Below are 21,230 nucleotides of genomic sequence, written 5' to 3' on the forward strand. Positions count from 1 at the left end.
AACTATAAGCTGGATAAACAACAAATTTGACACTGAAAAGTTCAAGAAGGTACTTCGGGAAGGCACATTGTTATCGGAAAGTGCACAAGAAAAAGTTTTAGAGATCGTGAAAAAATTTCAGCAGTGATGTGCTGTCTCTGTGCCTCTGAAGTCGAAATCCCAATTTCTGTTGGAATCAAAAATCGGGCAATGTGGAAGAAATGCCCTCAAGGGTAGGAAAGCTCCCCACGCAGAAGAAACCGACTTGAATTCGAAGAGCTAAATAAGCAATTCAAAAACGCGAGGAAGAAATCGCAAGTAGCTATCACGAAGAGTAAATCTGAACATTTTAAGGGTATGTGTACCGAAGCTGACTCTGAACCATGGCGGATACCGGTCTTTGATGATATAACGAAAAGGGTAAATGTTCCCCACCGATCACTTCTCCACCTCCGCAATGGAAACTACAAAAGCTGATACTTATTCCAGGAAACTACAAAAGCTGATACTCATTCCCAAGTCTGGTCAATAACATTGGCGAAATATCTGAACGAGTAATATACAACAGACTGCAGACTGCTGCAACTATGGAAAAGGAATGAAGCCTTTCTGACAAGCAATTCAGATCTCGTCGGACGAAGTCAACTGTTTACGTAATGAGCATGGTGACTGGTTAGGTTCAGGCTGCAATACAAGAAGGCAACCGTAATCGTTCAAAATGTGATCAACACTGCAAAATGGAAACAAGTCGGGAAACCATAGCCCGTTATGTTAGACTTCCCACTTTAGTGTAATATTGATATTTATTTGCAGTAAATTTACATGATAAAGTCAATTGTGAACTACTGCAACTTTGTTAGCAATACTATGATTTCGATCAAGCTTGGGAATAACATGCTTCATATTATATTCTAAAGTATTACAAACTTTTATGACTCTAGCATAAACTTACGGGGGGGGGGCGGTATTTACTCAATTTCCCCAATGGTAATATACTATTATTAACTTAATTTGAGCAGATATAGGTATGGAGAGTATTTTGGGGCCTGGACACTATATAGAAGCAGCTTCGTAATTTTTTTCACATTTTTTAGTTGAGTAGCTTCTGAGAATAAAGAAAGAAAGTTAAAGAAATCATCACTTTCCAGCCCTCCCACTCCCCGCCTTTCCAACAAATGTCAAAACTAAGATTGGCTTCGAAAAGTACTAATCGAGACCTTTTATTTGACACCCAACATGACTATTTTCGATGAAAAAAATTTTAGACATTTTTTGCATGTATGGGGACCCCCCCCCCCCCCCCCCCCCCCTCCCTCCCTTAATATCAACGTATAAGGATATCTGGACGTTCAAAGTTCCCACTTCTTCACCAAATTTCGTGTGAATCAGTACAGCCGTTTCTGAGAAAAGTGCATCTGACAGACAGACAGGCAGACAGACATTGAACCGATTTTAATAAGGTTTTGTTTTGCATGGGAGCGAAATCCATGCAAATAAAGCGATACCAAAGATCAATTCCTGGTTGAAAAATTCCGGCCTACCACTTGCTAAACATAAAAGGGAAGAAGGACTCATCGACAAGAGAAGAAAGGACGCACCTATGGAACAATTTACTCCCAACCATCGCTTAAGGGGGACATCCCGTGTGAAGGCCGTTTTTTGCCTATTTTTGGAAATTATTTGAGAAGAATAGAAGATAAAGATACAAAGATGAATTTTTCACCATAGATTTATTAATATCTTGAGCGTGCATAGTCATTTTTCCAACCCGATCGCATAGCTCATTATTGAAATATAGAGCAATTTATACACCCATCTCCAAAAAAAGTGTTTTTCTGCTCTCACGCTAGAGGGCGCTGCGATCACCTTAAAGAAAAAATAAAAGGCATTTTAACGTGCAGACTTAACTACAGTCCGCAAACCAAGATTGTTAAAAAATATTAAAAACTAAATTTTTAGTGTCTTGTTAAACTTTTTTTTTTGAATTTTGGTGTTTTTTTACGGCTTCTTCAACGAATAAAAAAAACTACTGAATGAATCGCAATTATCCTAGTTTGCGGACCGTAGAAATATGTTCTGAATAAGTCGTGAAAATTTGGTTGGATAGATTTTGGGCTATGGTGGCAGCCGATTTTCAACATGCAGTTTCAAGAAAAACGCATTTAAAAAGTAAAATATGATTTTTAGCCATAAAACCTTAACTGACCATTAATCTGCTATACCTAGTCCATAAACCTTAGGTTCCTTGAAGAAACACATGTACGGCCTTGGCTTCAATTCTTGTCCTTTTAACGAAATCATTCGAACGTCATTCGGACCGATAAATACGCGCTTTATTACGGCGATCGACATAAATCTGGCATGTTACTTATCACGTGTTTAACACAATAATTTCCGAATGACTCCGAATATCAAAAAATCAGTTTGTCCATATATTCTACACTATGTCTAGATACAATTAATTTCAAAAAAGAATTCGATTCCTCGGATCCGACACACGGATTGGGTATAATGATTGACAAAAAAGGTCAACTCAAAAAAACACATGGAGTGCATAGCAACTAAAGCGTCTTTCATTGCTATAATGATTTAGAGGATACTACCGGATATTGGTGGGCGAAGACAAAGTCTTTTTTCGAGGGTAGTTAATTCCGTGCTACTCTACGCAGCTCCAGTTTGGGTCCTGTAAAACAAAATAAACAGCATAGGACTCAGAATGGCGGCTAAGTGCTCCCGGTCATGCTGTGCCTCTTGAGCCGAGCCACATCAGGAGAAGCAGCATGTGTACTAGTCCTATAGACATCTTGGCGAATGAAGGCAGACGTTTCTACGACAAAGCGTATGCAGTCGGGGAGCCTAGTTTATTTCGATGGCAACTGGCACGGTGGGAAATATCGCAGAATAGCAAAGAGATCGTACCAGTTACAAACTAGTCGTTGCTCATATCTCATCATTTGGTGTGACGGTGTCAGGCTGGGTGGGGTGTAGCAACTGTAAACATATACACCACGTGAGGTTTCTAGTTCAAACATGAAATCCCCTGTCTGGATTCTGATATTTTTGCTTAGCTCTTTTAGCTCGGTATCAGCTTTGACCTTTCTTGACCTTTCCGTCCGCATAGGACAGATTGCTCCTGCTGGAGACACCTATAGCCTCTGGGCATATTCGGACTTTGACTTTCTTTTTCGCCTATTTGTTTGTAACTTGGATCCATTCAGTGTTTTTGTTCCCCTTGGCCATGTTCGCACTTTGGCCGTGTGTTTTCCTCCTTGTGAGCTTTTAGTTCCGCTTTTCGGAAGTGCCTGTATTTCTTTTTTCTCTTAGGAGAGTCCTTTTCCCATACTCCCTTGTCCGGCCGTAATTCAATGGTCGTACGGTAAAGTGTCACTTGAGTGTCCTGAGACACTGTTGGGGCAGCAGGTTTCGACTTATCTTTGGAATTTACTTCGTCCTTCTGCGATTTCTTATAAAGGATTTGGACAACCTTTGCCTTCATCTTTCTTTTTTGTTTGGTGCGCGCTTTATTTGTCCCTGATAAACTCAAAATGTATGCCCCAAAAAGTGAAATAGGTTCCGTTCATAAAACCTATCTAACCAAAAAATCTGAAAAAATTCATAATTTTTCATTTATTTGTAACCTAAGCTTCGAAATATATCCCGTTTCTTTCTTAGCTTTTTTTTTAATTATTTGTATTTCAGTATCAATTATCGGTGCATGTGCTAATGAAGTCTGCAGGTCGTATACAATAAGAGGGGCATGTGTTTACTTTAGTACCAGCGAACATATTTATATATTGGAGTTGAAGAAATATTTTTCATTCTTAACTATGGAGGAATGAAAAAACGTGCATAGAGAATTTGAACACAAAACTTTTATATTCGGAGCACCGAGCTTCCGGTATTCCGATTTGTTAACCACAGATATTACAGGTGGATTAGATAACCCATCTACCGCCACCTATTTAATCGGATTCTATTCCTAATATCGCTTATACGACCTATGTAAATTTCACTTGCCTCCTTAAGGGAGTCATCCCGTGTGAAGGCCGTTTTCTTCGCTTTTTTGGAAATTTTTTGTGAAGAACTGGATAAAGATACAAATATGAATTTCTCATCTTCTTTTTTCTTAATATCTTGAGCATACGTAACTGTTTTTCCACACCAATAGCATAGTTCATTATTGAAGTACAGAGCAATTTATACACCCGTCTCCAAAAAGGTGTTTTTCTTCTACCGCGCTAGAGGGCGCTGCAATTATCTTAATGAAAAAAAAGTAAACGGAATTTTAACGTGCAGACTTAACTACAGTCCGCAAACTAGGATTATTAAAAAATATTAAAAGCTACATTTTTGGCGTGTTAAACATTTTTTTTTTGTGAATTTTGGTGTTTTTTAAGGCTTCTTTAATGAATAAAATAAAACTACTGAATGAATCGCAATTATCCTAGTTTGTGGACCGTAGAAATATGTTCTCAATAATTCCTGAAAATTTCAAAGAATTTCGATGAATAAATTTTGGGCTGGATTTTCAATATGCAGATTCGAGAAAAACGCATTTCAATAATAAAATGTGATTTTTTGATTTTTTTGATCATTAATCTGGTATACCGAGTCCATAAGCCTTAGGTTTCTTCAAGGTACACATGTACGGCCTTGGCTTCAATTCTTGGCCGTTTAGCGAAGTCATTCGAACGTTATTCGGACCTATAAATACGCGGTTTATTACAGCAATCGACATAAATCTGTCATGTGACTGATTACGCGTTTAACACTATAATTTCCAAATGACTCCGAATATCAAAAAACACTTTGTCCATATATTCTACACTATATCTAGATACAATTGATGGAAAAAAAAATTCGATTCTGCGGATCCGACACACTGGATGACCTCCTTAAATTTTGCGAAAAGCCACTCCAAATTGAAATTTGTTTTTCTAGTGCTAGACATAAAACATATAAATCCAAGCAGATCTGTCAGTTGCCTACGATACAATTCTAAAACACACTATATTTTTCAATAGCAAGTATTGTATAAGGCAATCCTTCTAGCCAAATGCCAATTTACCAAAGTTAGTCGTTATTTTTATTTCGAAGATCAAAGATCCAAGTCCTGGAGAAATAAATTTCTTAAAACGTATTAAATTTGCAACAATGTCCAAAAACTACCTTTACAAATACCTTTCCTAGGCAAATTCTGTTTACCCAAAATATGATACTTCCGCCATCCAAGGTAGCTAAATGGAGTTCTTCTTATCTCAGATAACCAATAGGATAATTATCTCTCAATCACGGAAAGGACTTTCTGCAGATTAGATTTGATTCATGTGGAAGAAACACTTCCACTACCAACGAAAACATAAATTATGCATTTCCTAAGCACAACCAATTTATCCTAAAATAACAAATTCTCCCGGAAAAAAAATTTTAATGCAAACGATTTCTTACTGGCACCACAAAAAAGAACAAAGAAATACTCATTACGATATAATCGGGAAAAAATCCGCTAGTCTTTTTTCGGGTAGGTCCTGGCCGAGTCTATTCCAAGAACGGATGCTTAGATAAACACAACAGGACAGCGATTATTCTGGGAAAAAAATCAGGAGAGAATGGAAAAAGTCGAGAAAATCTTAAAGACAAACATCCTTGGATTACGAGCAGATAATCCGCTTTAACAATTTTAATCTTTGTTTGACTTTATCGTGGTCACCAAAGACATAGTGAATGTAGATGAAAACCAAAAAGAAAAATAGAATAAATGCACAATACATTGTCCTCGTCTACAGGACGACACGAATGACGACAGGTCAATTATTTCTGATAGTGTCTCGTGTCCTTTTTCTAGGATGACAGGTATGCAGGTCCATTTAACAAGCTCTCCAGCATTTGGAAAGGACGAAAGGATTAGGGATTACGAAACCGTTTTTCGAATCAAATAGGACGTTTGATAGAAATGCGTAGTTTTCGGTTTTTTGCGGTTCATAGTTTTTGGGATTAACTTTTTGGAAAAATCCATTTCAGAAATATTAGATATGACTGATGGCTTAATTACGGGGGTGTGATTTAAGGTTTTATCTTTTTCCGTAATAACTCAGTCTTTCTGGGTGAATAGTACCAAGTTAAAGGAACAGAAGGAACAAGATTCAAAACGCACCTTACTGTAATGCATGGTTTTGTAGAAGATCAGTTATGTATATCCTCAATCATCATTGGAAAGTTCACCAGTTCCTCTCAAGAATTCCCACTACAAAATATAATGTAAGTATGTTTGCATCAGACGTGGGAATGTAACAAAAAAGAGAATCAAAGTGTTTGCCTTTTCAGGCGTTAACTGGAACAATTAGATCTAAAAAATGTGAAACGCTAATTGCTTAGGTATTCATAAGGAATCTCCGAAAAATCAGGGAACGCATGCTATCTCCCTGAGAAAAAACTGTAATGAAACCATTCGGTCTTAAAGTGGTGTAAAATTTCAATTACAATGCAAGCGTAATTTGCTATGACTAATTTCTTAATTCCACTTTTCCCATAACTACTTACTTACATGCTCGTACGTTCGCGCATACTTAGGGAAACAAGACCGTGAAAACGATGATGATGAGAATTTGAACATGATCGGTCGCCAATTGACTGTAAGTAAATTGAATGATGGAATTTATCTTAAAACCGCAAAATATTCACTTATGGGCGGGAGCTCATCTACATCGATTTTTCCCTCAGTACGTTTGAAGTCTTCATAGAGGATGAATTACCGGGGGACATATTGATATTGAGTTACCTGCTCTCGGCGAGTTCACACGGTAGTCATCTTAAAGGACTAACTAATAAATAGATTGCTGGCTAAGTGCTTGTACCAGTATGGGACCGACTTAGGGGATATGATCCAGAATGGGACGCACAGAGTCGAGATATGCTCGAAGAAGCTGCATTATTGATGAAAACACGTCTCTGAATATATAAAGAAAATTTACTCGGTTGCAAGAATGTGTTGCACTCACTCACCACAGCAATTCGCTACTTGAATGTGGACCAGGTTCAGGTCATGCTACCTTTCTTTAGCAGTTAGGAGTGAGAATTATTATTTGATACCTACCCTTAAGTGCATATGTGGTGTACGTGAGGAAAATGCAAAGTTGCTACAACGTTCCAGACGATTACTCGGATTTCACATAGTTTCCATTGCAGATTTGTTCCCACTGAATATTTTCACCTTCTACTCCTTGTACTAATGTAATTGAGAAAAAGTCAGATATTTCCGTAAATATGGAAAAAAAATGTTTGAAAGCGAGTATGAGAATGATGTAACCATTCATCTCTCATGAGAATGGAATTCCAATAAAAAAAGCATAAGTTTAAATGAAAAGCCATCTGTTTGAAGTTTCTTCATTTTTGGAGTTTTGTATACAGCAAAACCTTATCAAAATTATTTTACAGGCTGTTTCTTCTTTGTGGAAGGTGGAAAGCATCATAACTCGTGTTTGCGACTTTAACCTACTAAAGGCTTTTTCTCCTTTGGTATTATCAGCATACATTAAACCAACAGGCTAATTACAGCCCTGTGGATCACACTGCCATGGCGAAAATAATTCCTTCCCTAGGAGGAGGTTCGACGCGCCATAAACTGCTCGGAGAACTAAGGGTGTCTGCATCCGGATCCAGTCAAGAATTTCTGAAATAAAAAGTTCCCCTGCACATATGATCCGGATTCAGCATGTATCTTGGTTTCATTGAGCCTCCTTTGATTTTCTATGGCATTAAACCACCTTCATGGCTTCTGAATGATGCTAGAGGTTTTCCAACCAAATCTGGTGTACGTGCAAGATAATAAACTTGGTATACTTAGAAGACATCAAGTGTTACGCTGGAACTGATGGCCATCTTAGAAGTCAATTGAGTGTAGTCGGCATGTTTAGCCATGTTAATTTAAATGAAATTTTGTTTAGACAAGTGTTAAATCCAAGTCATCCGTGAAGTTCATCACGAGCTGCATGCTGAACCCAGCTCTGCTGACCGAGTTCTCATGACGTGTGAGGCTGTTGCGAAAATCGCATCTTTCGGTAAGACACACTGGCGTGTGCATCCAAAATATTGCCGTGGACGAAGACCATTCTGAAAAACGTCCAGCGACGAAAACGGACTACTGTACCTCAGTTCCGAATGCACCACCCAAATTCTATCGTGGAGCGGAGCGGATGAAGTTGCCTTAATACATCTAAAACAAAACATCGTCGCCAAGTCGACTCGCTACCTGTTGAATTGTGCAGCAAAGAACAGTCGACTCCTTTGAACGCGGCTCTCTGTAAAGGTCGACCTCCATAATACAGCAAACCCATCAGGTACGCCTGAACAGTCTACAGTCCGACCGGGGACCTGTTGGACCCTAGCTGGGAAAGACGTTGAAACCAAATAGCAGATGCCCTTTTTTGAACATTTATAAAAAATACCAACGATGAAGATGTTCATGAAATTCATCAATCAATCATACGTACCGGTTTTCCGTATCTCCTTTCGGGTGGCCGGCTGGTCGAACCATGAATTGTCTCCGCCATTCGTTTGTTGATCTTCTTTTGTCAAATTAGTGGCTGTGTGTTTAGAAGCTCTTTACTGAGACGCATGGGCTTATGTGCGCGATCCAGATAAAAAAGAAGTGGCTTGAGAAACGCGAATGAAGAATGTGTGATTCAGTTTTGAAGAAGTTGGAGCAGCTCATTTTTGGCTGCACTGGTATAGTCCGGGTGCAATATACGAACAGACATAATGATGAATATATATTTGCATGGGTCTATCACGGAAGGTGACCAGTGTACCTTTATTAACGGCAGGCTGCACCTGATAGCTCTGCTAACAACAGGTGCTAGAAGTGAGAAATTTTAACTGATGGCCATATTCCGCATTTTGACCAGGGCATAAGGTCGCCCTTGTGCCCATGACGCGAAGGTCTCGAAAGAATACGGACTAGCGGAATAAATCGAAACAGAACTCACTGATTAGCTGATGGTTGGAGTGTCAGCAGTGTCCTGAGACGACTGGGAGAAAAGACTTCACTCAATGCATTCGTGGATATAAAGGAATTGGATTGCCTTGAAGTGGCTGTCATCGGAATGGACACCAGTGGAGCAGTTAGCGTGGTCGATGGCTCCAACGGTAATGTTTTCAGTCGTACCAGAAATGCTGCCTGCTTATTAACAGTGACGAGCTGACTCGGGTGATTTGAAAAAATTAAAAAATTAAACGAGCAACACGATTCCCAAAAGCTATACAATTGAAGTTCTTCGTAAAAATGAAACCGATACTCCTACTACTACTAAAGCTAAAAATCCAAAATTTAGTCCTGTTTGAAACAATGTTTTGTTTGAACAGAGTAGCGTAAACAAGTCGGAAACCGGAAGTTCGGCGTTTAAGGCATGAAGGGTTTTGTTGATTTTTTATGTAAGGATATTTGACTATCCGATGGTTCCACTTATCTATAGCTTGTAGCGTATGAACGTTGAATGTACCCGATATTCAATTCGATGTGGTCCTGGCATTTTATTTCTTAGGGAGTAATAATCTGACAGAAAAGACGCTATTTTGACCTGCTATACTCTTGTTAATACCGGTAGGATTTTTCCGCAACTTATCAGCATGGTGCTTCCAATTGAAACCTATAAACTGCACGCTACTGCAAAATTTGAATGATCAAGGATAAATTTGATAGCGTGATTGTTAAGGGGGTAGAGCGTCAGCCACTCAATCTCACTGCTCTGGGTTCGAATCCCAGTCGTCCTGGGTATCTGCATTTGTCTCGTATTTGCCTCGCTGCTGTGAGCTTATCACTTGCACAGCGTCAAATGTGTGATCATAGTGAAATTGAAATACAATCTGACTGTGTGGATATCCACCAAGGAGTGATTAGGTAACAGAAGGACATACCTAGCGGAAGGTTCTTTCAGATCTGGTCGAAAATACTGCAAAGTTTGAGAATTTTGTAGGATAATAAAGGGGCATGCAAACTTGCGTTCTTGATGATTTCATGTGTTCATGATTCCAATATGCATGGACAGTTCTCCTACGACGAAATTCAATACGGCGGCTCTCGTCTACCTTTGCACGCAAGATATTGTGCGGAAAATCTTGTCACTATAACTAATTAAATACAGCAATAATTTGAAGTTGGCGGTCAAAGGGTAGTATAGGTCCCAGAACGAAACGTGACTGGCACACACGATGGAGCATAAAACTTATAAAACACCTGCTGAACCAACATCAACCGCTCTGCTATCAAACCCTATCTCTACTTTCACGTGGTGATTCCTGTCAGTTCTTTCTTAACGAAAAAGGCAGACGGAGAAGGATAAAGGTGAGTCTCTAATGCCTAAAAACGGGATTAATTGTACCAACTGGTTCTCCAGGTTGGGGGTTGGATAGGGCTGACAACTCTTCACAGAAAACCGACGTTACGAAGCTACAGAAGGAGCCTCGGATAAGATGGACTTTAAAACGACGAACCCGGGAAAGACAACAGAATAAGAGTTCGCGCATTTTCGCATAAAACGTGCGCAACGTGTACAGACCGAATGCTGCTGAGCAGCTAGCCGATACCCTGTCCCCATATAAGGCTGATGTAACAGCGTTGTAAGAAATGCGTTGGACAAGGAAATGATCAGTTTCTTGTAGAAGAGCCACTACACCATATATTGTGGGGACCGTGTGCTTGGAGTAGGTTCCTTTGTCAGCCAAAAAATAAAACCTGCTGTTATCTGATTTGAAAAAATAAGCGAAAGACTATGCACTTCGTATTTGGGAGGCAGATTTAGAAATATAAGCCTCATTAACGTTCACGCCCCTACAGAGGAGACTGCGGAGTCGGAGAAGGATACCGTCTACGAGGCAGTTGAGCGGACCCTCGAAGCCTGTCCCAAGTATGATATCAAAATCATACTTTTTAGATTTTAACAGCCAAGTAGCGACGGAGTTGGCTTACATAGGGGATCATTCAGTTAGCAATTGGTTGTTGGAAGTAACACGTTTGTGCGGAAAGCGGTCCACAAATATACGTGTGACTCGCCAGACGGGACCACTTTCAACCAAACTGACCACATGCAACATCGCTTATAATCCCCTCTGACAATCAGGTGAGTGTCAAAACTGAAACCATTCACAGGACAGCCCTCTGTAACACCTATAAGGGCGAAATTGATGCCGCAATAACCGCAGCTAACATGATCAACAAATGATCTTGACAAGTACCTGAAGAGCGTACTCATTGATACCGCCACAAACATACCTGGCCCCAGTCGAGAGAAAAGTTGGAACCGCTGGTTCGACGATGAATGCAAGCTAGTAACGGAACGAAGCGTGCTGCATACCTAGTAATGTTGCATTCTCAAAGAACGCGGGCACGCTCGGAAATATATCACAATCTCTGCAAACGACTTCATATTATATGGAAATCATACGCGTCACTGAAAATATTCTCTGCCAGGCAACTCCACCACGTCGCGTGGTTCAGCTAAATGTCCGTTGTACGTTAGCATCCTCAACAAAAAAAAAACACATCGGCCGGGTTTAGGGCTGAACTTACGACGGATTTCACTTCAATATAATTCGCACTCTTTCGTGTTTGCGATTATATATAAGTAAACCTGGGGCTCCACTTGACTCAATGTGCCAAGGCATCCATATGTACATATTTAATTACGTAAATTGAATACTGCTAGTACGGAGACATAACGTATATATTGCATATGCCAGTATAGTGACATGCTAATAACTAAAAAGAACTAAAACAAGAAAACGAAAATGCACCCCGTATTCATGTGAGTTCACTTTCTATGATGGTGACGTCATATACGTCTTTTGTGCTATAAATTCAAGTAGAATACAAAACTTTGACCCTCTGTGATTTTGTCAATAACAGTGGGATTACCGGCAAGTTTCCCGAAGTGTCTCTTATATCATTACTTATCTTTATTTACATTCTAAATTTTGAAGTTCTATCATGAACTTAAGGAGGGGTCCAGGTAAATCTATAAAATATGCGAATAGGCTATTATCAACTTTATTTAAGCAGATATCGGAATGTAATGTAATTTAAGGCCTAGATTTCATATAGATGCGCCATTGCGAATTTCTTAATTTTTTGCGGTTGAATAAATTCTGAAAATAAATCCCGTTTTTGGGATATACATTTTGGGCCCCTACTCTCCTTTGTTTCACCCAGTGTCAGAAATACGATCAATTGCAAAATTGTGTGAAAAAAATTACACCCTCTTTAAATCTAACGCAAAATGATGCCACTCGTTCCATGTAAGGAAACTGACAGACCGCACGTTTTCACCAAATAGCTTTAACAACAAACAGAGAGGCAGACATTGGATCGATTTTAATATGGCTTTACTTCACACGAAACCTTGAAACTGACTCATTCAGCAGATATACAACTAAATTCATTGTTTACAGCCTAACGGCCTAAAATCATCCTAGAACGTTTTGAAAACTTGATCAACGGAGAGCAAGCTTGGTTTTGCTCTTGATCCACCTGATTAGGCTGCATTAACACACTAACACACTAAGAAAGCGTGGAAGCTCCAAAGATCCTGCAACGGAGGGAGTGCCTTGTCTAGTTTTCAAATCAGGTTCATAAACGAAATCACAGAAGATAAGAGCAAATGCCTGGACAACTATGCAAAAGCCAAAGCCAAAGAAACACGTAAAACGGAAGAAGCCTCGTCCCGATCCGATTGTTGTCACGAGCAGAGTTGACCTCTCTTACACCGAGAGTTTCTGAGAGCTGAAGGAATATTCGGCGCTAAGCGACCTAGAGACAATGTCAAAACAATCAGAAGAACGCAGAAAGCAGAACTTCACTTCCTGCTTCAGAAAACGGAGGATGAAAGGACGCTTACTGTCAACAGTCGCAAGTTGGAAGAAGTTCTGAGGTATCGTGTAAAACAACAGCATGTGATGCAGTCTAGCCATTCATCAAATACCTCAGCTTTATTCTAGACAGATTAACCTTCAAGGAGTGCTTATGCTAGGATCTCACTAGGAGGATCTCACTGCTTCAATGTTGTCAGGTGATCTAACGGGCCGTGGGACTCCAGTTCTTCCTTTTGTCGCACTTGCAGTTTGTCTGAATGTAGTGACCCATGTAACAATTGATTTGCGGTCTGGGACGGGAGTCAACGGGGCTAAATTAAAGCGATTCCGAAATGCACGCTGTGTTGCAATAACCGAACATCCGCTTGAAAAGTAAACCTCAACGGCAAAGGCACGCTCCTCACTATTCCAACGCATGATGGCGACTGAACCGTGTCGGGACAAAACTTTACAGTATCCCCTCTTGAACGAGACCACTAGCGCTCCACTATGGCATCAACTAACCGAGTGGCGCGCATTTTAAAAAAGGAAGTTATGCTGCCGCACCCTGTATTACGTTCACCATACACAAACAAATATAGCCTATTACAGAATACTGTGCATATCCGCATACGAACATAGATAAATTGATCGTAGCATACCAATGTTCATATCCAGTAAGTATATTGAATACCGTTGGCATCAGCGTCATTTTGTCTGTTTGTCTATTCAATTCAACAGAAATGGCGTCACTGGCTATATGTAAAACGAATGACACACCACACATTTTCACCAAATTTCGTGATAATAGGTCCAGCCGTTTCGGAGTAAACCGGGTATGAGAGACAATCAGGCAGACACACAGATAGATGGATAGACAAACAGGCATACATTGAATCGATTTTAATAAGGCTATGTTCGACACAAAACTTTTAAAATGGCTGGAGAAAAGTAGAGTCTTCCTAGATAAGACTTTATAATTTCGCTTTTATGCCAATTATTTCCGTTAATTATCACAATGGATAGGGACGTGCTGTGAGGTCTAGATTTTGTTTAGATTTTTCGCTTGGGTAGTTTCTGAAAATGGCTCTTGTCTCAGTTTAAGTTTGTACATTTTGCCCCCTGACTCATCTTTTTTGCAACTTACGTAAAAACTAGGATCTGCACCTGAAAGTACTAACTGAGGCCGTTTATTTGATACCCAACGCGGGCATATAGAGTGACAACAAATTTGACATTCCCCTTTGCATGTAAGGAGAGCTGAGTTAACTCCACTTGAAAAGAATCGATTTCTTGTTGTTGCATTTTTTTAAGTACACCTATCTGCAAATAGTCTGTGGTCCGGAGGGCTCTAGTGGTTAGAGCGCTGGGCTGTCGTAGCGGACGGTCGCGGTTTAAGTCTCGCTGGTGGCAGAGGGATTTACTATAGCGACTGGATGTCGGATGTCAGCTGTGAATGAGTACCTGAGTCAAATCAGGGTAATAATCTCGGGCAAGCGTAATTCTGACCACATTGCCTCCCTACAGCGCACTGTAGTGTACCTTTACGATCCTGAATGAAGTGCTCTAACACACTTCAAGGCCCTGATTCTATATAGATTGTTGTGTCAACGATTATTATTATTATTAACTCCCAATACGTCCTTGAAATTTCGAGTCGACCCGAATAAAATTGGCTGAAATATGATCGTTCAGGAGAAGGAGAATGGTCGTTTAATTGCCAAAAAGGAACCATTTTTAGAAAAAAATCAACTGTCCGTCATTTAGTGAAAATGCATACTTTTTTAAATTCTCGCTTTGTAACACAACTAATTTCAAGACTTAATGTAACATTGATAATAATATAATATGTGAAGGAATTCCCATCAAACTCTATTTCTAGAAAGGAGTTAAGGAGGGCACTCATTAGAGATTTCCTAATAAGGAATATTCTTAAGCCTCAATATCATATAATCATATAATGCTGTTTAGTGTTGCCACTTTTTCCAAAATAAAAAAAATCCATTCCTAGACATAAGACATTTAAAAAGAAAACTTATTAATTATGAATACCACCTATAAAGTTAGCAGGTTTCCTTCCTTCCCTTTTATAATTTCCAAAATTGTAATACCTTCGACCCATTTCAATCAATTCAAACCTTTCGACGATAATAACATTTGCCTCTCTCAAGTTTCTATGGATATTATGATAAACTGTCAACCTCTTCTGTAAATTATTTTTCATAAAATTTCAATCCGAAAATTGAAAAATATTTGTTAATATTAATTATTAATCCCACAAAGTGCTCCGCGAGCTATTTATGTTATAATCTAGAAAACATCCTAGCTACGGCCCCCGTTTTCCAGTTAATTTGGGAAAGCTGTGCTATGGTTTGTTATCTGACTCGTTGGCCGAGTTGAAACAAATTAGCAAAGTGCTGTAAAATTGTTCGTTGAACTGGCCTCACTACAAACTTCATTCCTGCCTGTGAATGGAGTCATCCAAATTAATAATCGGAGACTAAATGCTATCAAGCACATCATCGTCCCACGTGATACTTGGGACCGTACCATCTATTACATTGTATCGCAACACGACGAATTAGAGTGTGAGGAGTTCTATCATCTTAGGTAAGGTCACAATAAAATCAAGGTGGCAATCGAAAGTTCAGCGCACCAGGTATGAAAGGTTTTGTTAATTTTTTGTGTGAATATACCTGATATTCAATTCGATGTTGACATTTTATCCCCCAAGGAATAGTAAATTGATGAGAAAGGGGCTATTTTGGCTTATCATAACTTTATTAACGGTAATAGGATTTCCACCAATTTTTTCAGTATCCTACTTCATATTAAAACCTCTATTACTATATGGGAAGAACTTAAGGGGGATTTGCAGTAAATTTTCAAAATATACTTATGCACTCTTTAACTTTAACTTTTAACTTTATTTGAGCAGATATTATAACATCGTGTTTCGAAGCCTAGGTATCATGTGCATGAATCACTATAATTTTTTAGATTTCTGCGTTCAGTAGTTTCAGAGAACAGATCCTTGAAATAATTGACCCGTTTCGCATCCCCGCACTACTCCTCTTTGCAACAAATGTCAAAACTATAACTATATTCGGTGAACACAAAAAATTGTTAAGTTGTTCAGACGTTCAGATCTTCCTCAAGAAATGTTAAACTTCTCCCTTGTGGACAAAGGGAAAATTATTCTAAGAGTTATTATTTTCAAGAAAGGTGAAATTAGTTTCGCCCTTAAACCATTATTTTCGATTGTCCCCTTTCTAGTTTTTCATTTGGAAATTAAATAAATCTGCAACGAGTGTATCCCTTTGAATTCGTGTTAAGTTAGCATGACGCTCCGTTCGTCCTTATAGTTTATAGGTTCTATACAAAGTGTCACTCATAAATTTTGAAGAAAATTATATTCAGTGTCAATTGACTGCCGTAGGGTACTCGGGCCTAGCGGTGCTGATCGCGATAGCCGACATAATCCACGAAGTGCACGTGTTTCCACGATCGCAAGAGGTATCGTGCGAGACCGCCTAGATGACAGAAATACGGCGGCAAATAGCTATACTCATGACCATGTTAACAGATTAAGTGAATTCTCAAGGGCGGACTAGAATGTATTTGACATCCACCTCCAGAAATGAGCGGTGGGGTAGGCCAATGACGTAGTCTCCCCGAAAAGCGTGTGCTGGTGCTGGTCCTATCACAGATTTGCTGGTAGACCCACTAAATTTACCAACCCATGCACGTTTAACACACAAACAAAAACTTTCTTTGGCACATGCAATCTAGATCCTTGATAGATCCTCTAACCTCTCTTAGGTCGTTAGGGAAAATTTCAACGTGTTCAAATAGTAACACTCTTTCCTTCTTCCTTTCCAAACATTTCGCCGTGTTACTACCGAATTGAAAGCTCCAGTTGAGCATGATACTCCCCAAGCCGGTAGACGGACCGTCCTTTACCACACCAGGTAAAAGTGACCAACAGACGCTAATCATCTCCATCTTCTGTTAAGATTGCAGACGTCTGAACGCTCAAACTATTCCGGACCGGTGCAAACCTCCCAAAGATTCACCAACTCCACCGAGTCCGACCCATTGGCAAAATACAAGAGCATTTTCACCGCTTTCTTGATCATGGCCTAGTTATATAATGAAATTACAGCTCTAATTAAGGTGCCTAGCTAGGATACTACTTCTAATTAAATTGCTTAGCAGCAACCAAGATGGCGCCAAATATATACATTTGCTGCATGTCTTAATGAAGTGGCACTCCCCACACAGTTTATGAGGCAGAGGCTGGCACTCACTCTGGGACTAAAGAAACCTTTAACTGGAACTTAGTCTTACACACTGATATGCCTTCTAAATAATATCGGCAAATTATACAAATAAATCATCTATAATAATTTACTTCCGATTGCCAAAAATGGGAAAGGCGTTTCATGAAGAATTGTCCCGCTCATCTTTGGAAGGTAAACAACATTCAGTTTCCTTCCTTTTGTAAATATTACCATTACGGTTTTATTTAGGTATACTGAGAGCATATGTCTAAGGCACCAACTATTAATCAGATGGACGGCTAAATATGAATATCTCTACACGCCATTCCAAAGCCCTGACTAACACGTAAATAAGGTCATCCGCATAAGCTCGGCCGTGTATTGGCAGATTTTGCAATTCAAGTATCATCGAATCGATTGAAATATTCCACAAAAGTGGTAATAGCATCCCTCGTAGGGGTAGCCTTTCGCAGCTTCTGTTGTCAGGAAGCGAACACCCACTTCAACACACAGGAATCTTTGTGTTACTTTTGGTGGCATCACACATCACAGAAATCTTTGTGTTACTTTTGGTGGCATCACCAAACTTTTTGAAATATGCATAGTCAAAAGCGCTTATGAACACCTTCATCGCGTACTCGCCTTTCAGAGTTGCGTTTTCTAACCAAGAAAAGATTGGTTCCGTGAAATGAATGATCACTTTTCAAGCCCCCAATTTCCACTTTTCCAGAAAATGTCAAAACTAAGACCGGTATCCTGAAGTACTAACCAAGATTTTCATTTCATGCCCCATGTGACTATATTTGATAAAAAAAATTTACCTCTTTTTGCATGTATGGGGATTTGACATAGAATGATGTAATTCATTGTATCCGTGAGCGTTCAAAGGAGAACCCCGACCTTGCGGCCCATATCGATCGGCGAGTTGACTATAAAGTCGAAACCAACGGTTAGATGTATTGGTTTACTGCTCGACTCGAAGATGAGCTTCTTCGGGCAAATCAAAGCAGCAGTGGACAGGGCTGCAGCTGGAGTCGCGGTCTTGAGTCGGCTAATGGCGAATTTTGGGGGCCCTATATCCCCTAGGAAACGTTTACTTACGGGAGCAACACAGTTGGTTCTGCTCTATGACGTGGAGGTATGGGCTGATGCCCTTGACAAGGCGGTGCATCATAAGTGCCTTGCTCCAGTGCAGAGACAGAGAGCTTTGACGGCTGCTTATCTCACTGTCTCTGAACCGGCCGAGATGGTGATCGCAGGAGTGATCCCCGTTGTCTTCGTTCCCAAGGAGCCCAAAGCAATCTGCGAGAACTTAAGAGACGTGGTTGCCTGTGAAGAACGGTAACGCACCCTTACGGAGCGGCAACTCTCTTGGCAAAATGAGCCAAGGGGCAGGTGGATTGCGGGGTTCATCGACAGTTTAGATCCGTGGCTGAACCGAATGTACGGTGAGATTGATTACTTCCTTACCCAACTTCTAAGCGGGCATGGAGGTTTTCAGTCTAACCTGCACAGGATTGGGAAGGTGCAATCTCCTGATTGTGTGTTCTACAATGGAGCGGCGGACAACGCTGAACATGCCTTTTTCTGTTATGAGAGGTGGGACTGCTTTCGTCAGAAAATTTATGCAGACACAGCTCTCTGCAGACATCATTGTTAGAGAGAAGCTGAAGAGCACTGGCAGCTGGAATCGTGTTCGGGCTCTTCTTATTGCGAAGAAGATTGAGCTCGACCGGCTGAGGGACCGGATGGCAAGGGGTTCCCTGAACTAGCAACTCCCTTCCTTCCCTCCCCTCTCATTGAAAGCCCCCAAAGCCGAGAGAGCGGGAGGGCTAGCCCGAAGTAATGTGTCGAACGGTTCCAGGCTAGTTCTCTGATGACAGGAAGGTGTTTAGTTGGTAGTCCGACAGCGTCCTGTTGCGGAAGTCCCACACCCTGTACGTAAACGCATTCAGCTGCCTACCTCCGAAAAACCTCCAAAACTCCAAACTAATCGCTACGACCATTTCCGAAAAAAACTCGTGTGACAGACAGACGAACAGACAAACAGTAAACCGACTTTAATAAAGTTTTGTTTTACACAAGCCTTAAAAAAGGAAGAAAGACGCCAATTAGGCAAAACAAAGGTACACTTTGAAAAAGTCGAGAAAATACAACTCACATAAAAGAAAACACCAAAAGAGATCATCAAAACATGTTTGCCAACAAAACATTTCGTTCTGCCACAGCTGAAAAATAAAGTTCACAACATATAAAAGTTTAATTTGGCTTGTGTTATAGCCGCCTATCAAGTCCTCCCGCGAATTTCCAGTGAGGGTGGACGGATTGCGAATGAGATAGCACTGTGAGTTGTACCTATTATATGATGAACCAAAAATGGTAATCCATATGAGGATTCAAGTGTAGGGGGCAGAGCGTTCTATTTAAAGGAAAGGTGTTTTGTTTTTGTTTTTAAAATCATTTTTATTTTTAAGAAATAGGTAACAATAGTATATGGATTGGAAAAATGAACAATAAAAAACAATCTTTTAAAATAACAAAAATAACTTAAATCTAATGGCCACTGTGGGCTCTCAAAGTTTTTGAATAACGATTTACAGACAGAGAAGAGAAACAGTAAGAAATGAAAATCTAATTTTACAATAAGTTGTCGGGAAATGGTCAAAAACCCGACAGAATTCACTTGGCCTTAGTGGCAAATAAAGAAATATAAAAAGTAATAATAAATATTTGATCGCTTCAAAAGACACTTTTAACTTAAATTATTGTTCTTAAAACTATCATAATTATAGATTTTATATTACACATTTTTTCTTTTTTTTTAAAATAACATCCATACAAAAAAAACAAACAAAAAACAAAACAAAGAATAATAACGTATGTATTTATAAGTTACAACTGGAGACAAAATCAGCACCCGTTCAATGTATACAGATTTACAAAGCCCCACCAAGAAACAAATGGCAGGACTGAGCACGGCCACCGCTAACCGGCATCCCGCAGCCACCAGTACCAAGATTTCTCTTTTTCATCCCGCTTAATGTCAATTGCTCTCGCTCTGGAGTATCTCCAGTCGAATCCCGGAGCCCCCACTGTCAAATTCGGGGGGTATTCTATCCTTTTGCCCGTGGCCCGCCTATGTATATGATACATAACCGGATCAGCGGCAGAATCAAGAATTAGACCATTCCTGTCAAGATACACGAACGCTTCGGGAGGAATGAAGCCTGTCGTGAGAGTTTTCTCGAAATACCCATCATTTGGGTAGAACGGCTGCGAAACCCAAGGGTTTTCACCATGCGAAGCAGATCGCACTATATGATTCCGAATCAATCTGACGATAACTGTATCGATTCTTGGCACAGCAGCAGCTGCATACATCACTTCATTAGTTACATAGTGCTCATAGTTTGACGAAGCAGTCCTATTAAGCCCCGTGCAAGCACGCAGACATTTCCTTTCAAAGATCCTTATTTTCTCCATTTGGCTAGCACTCAAATTAAACCAGATAGCACACCCGTAGGTAAGCACCGGTCTAACCAAAGTAAGATAGCAAATAATCTTAACCTTCCGGCTAAGATGTGGAGCATAAAAGAGTCTTCGAAGAGACATGAATGCCTTGCGAGCGCTCTCTAGCGCGACTTTAACGTGCTCGTTAAATTGGAGACGCTCTTCAAGACGCACACTCAGGTATCTAACGCACTTCTTATGAGGAATGCGCTCAGAACTATCCTCGTTCGCGACAATGTGGAAATCTCTCCAATTCCTTTTCAAGTTCCTACTGACATACGCCAAGGAATTTCGAAACAGAATCGTTTCACACTTTTGCGCATTGATTTTCATCCGCCAACTGTTCGTGAAGAACTTAATATCATTGAACATCATCTGAAGTTCAACTTGCACCTCAGTTACCTTCTTGTGTGCCGTGTAGGCTATCAGATCGTCAGCAAAGGCAACCAACGACCATTTAGGAGATTTATTAAAATCGAAAGAATTGAGCAATTCGCCGGCAAATACCGCAAAAAGTGTAGGCGCAGTCACTGTCCCTTCCTGTAATCCATTCAGAACATGAAATTCTCTGTTAGTAGTGAGATTTCCGTCCGTAATAACAAAGCACTTGCCATACAG

The sequence above is a fragment of the Hermetia illucens genome, chromosome 4, assembly GCF_905115235.1.
Source record: "Hermetia illucens chromosome 4, iHerIll2.2.curated.20191125, whole genome shotgun sequence".
Taxonomy (NCBI): domain Eukaryota; kingdom Metazoa; phylum Arthropoda; class Insecta; order Diptera; family Stratiomyidae; genus Hermetia; species Hermetia illucens.